The 1,769-nt window shown below is 36.5% G+C and overlaps 1 pseudogene; it reads right to left on the reverse strand.

The window, feature by feature from the left end:
- Positions 1-859: 859 nt before the first annotated feature.
- Positions 860-1,334, reverse strand: LOC113260753 (40S ribosomal protein S11-like; annotated as a pseudogene).
- Positions 1,335-1,769: the final 435 nt, after the last annotated feature.

Raw genomic sequence — 1,769 nt, forward strand, 5'->3', positions numbered from 1 at the left:
AACTCTAGGGTTACTTACCCTCTATAAAGTTATATCTAAAGTCAACTGTTCCTAAACTAAATTTTGTGGGATTTGGAATAGAGCTAGTTTCTATAGAATTCTTATGTCTCTAGAACGCCCATCCTTGTTGGTCTAGAGTCTCGAGTTTGTATGAGGCTAGACCTACTGATGGTCAGAAAGCAGAAAGTAAACCCATCTGCTCAAGTCAGTTTTTGCTTGATTGATGTCTGTGGCAAGATCAAATGGAATATCAGATTATTTTGAATTTTTATAATTAATTTTTGGTTATCCAGACCAATGAAGGTGCACCAAGAGGTCAAGGACTGTTATGGGGGAAAATAAACTCTCTCTTTCATACACACATTCACGCAAATATATACATACATATATATTTGGAATTTTAGTGACTCAAAGAAGAAAATAATGGATCATATGGGACTTCACATCTAAAACATTCATTTGAATTAGCTATCACTAATGGTAAGTACCCTATAGGGGGCAGAAACTTGTTTGGTGATCAGTGAGCTAATTTTCATTGTCATGGTGAATCATACACAAGATAGTGACACAAGGTACTGTACTTAGTTAATAGTCTCACGAAAGGTGTGAGTCTTTGATGTCCAATACATAGTGACTAGCCAGAGGTGGCTACCGGCATGTGGTGAGTGCAAACGAGGGACTGAATTTTAAATTTTATTTTGTTTTAGTTATTTTAAATTTAAACTTAAAAAACTGGTATGTCATTAAGTTAAAAACTTTTATGAATCTTTGAAACAACTTTGGTATGTCATTTACTTTTTTTTTTTTTTGCTGGGAAAATAACTTTATTTTCTTCAGGGGTATGGGCAGATGTCTAGTCTCAGAACTTCGGGAATTGTTTCTTGGTGCCAGTGGCCTTCATGACTTTGTGAGAATGTTGAAGTGCACAGTCTTGCTCAGGGGCTTGCACTTGCCTACTGTGACCGTGTTGCGCATCTAGACATGCCTGAAGCAGGGGGACAGGTGCATGGACATGTTCTTATGTTTCTCAAAGCGGATGTACTTTTGGAGGTAGTGGAGGTAGTCTCAGCGGATGACAGTGGTCCTCTGCATCTTCGTCTTGGTCACCACAGCAGACAAAATCCACCCTCAGATGGAGACATTACTAGGAAAGGGACATTTCTTGTCAATATAGGTGCCCTCAAAGACCTCCTAGGGTGTATTGAAGCCCAGCCTGATGTTTTTCTAGTATTGTGGGAGCTTCTTCTTGCCAGTTTCTCCAAGCAGGACCCTCTTTTTATTTTGAAAGATGGTTGGGTACTTTTGGTAACGTGTTCAGTCTGAGAGTCCGCCATCTTCCTGGCTGCCTGAAAAAGGCTGTCAATTTACTTTTTACCTGTATATTCTATAAAGTCTAAATATAGAGCAATTATTTCCTATGAAAATTCAGTGTCTGAATTGAGATGTGTTATATATGTAAAATATGCACTGGATTTTTGAACAATACAAAAAAGAATGTAGAATGTCTCACTAATAATTCTTTTACATTGATTATACACTGAAATAATATTTTACATATTCTGAATGTATTATTTAATTTCATCTGTTTCTTTTAAAGTTTTGTAATGTTGTTACTGGTAAATTTAAAATTACCCATGGGGTTCATATTATATTGCTATTAGGTGGATTTGGAATAGGCAATACATAGTACAGTATTTCAAAGTGAAAAAGATTCAGTAAAAGCATGGGGTAATATCCGAACATAGCTAGAGCTTTTAGATACTCAAAGG

This window comes from Ursus arctos, unplaced genomic scaffold (genome assembly GCF_023065955.2).
Source record: "Ursus arctos isolate Adak ecotype North America unplaced genomic scaffold, UrsArc2.0 scaffold_15, whole genome shotgun sequence".
Classification (NCBI taxonomy): domain Eukaryota; kingdom Metazoa; phylum Chordata; class Mammalia; order Carnivora; family Ursidae; genus Ursus; species Ursus arctos.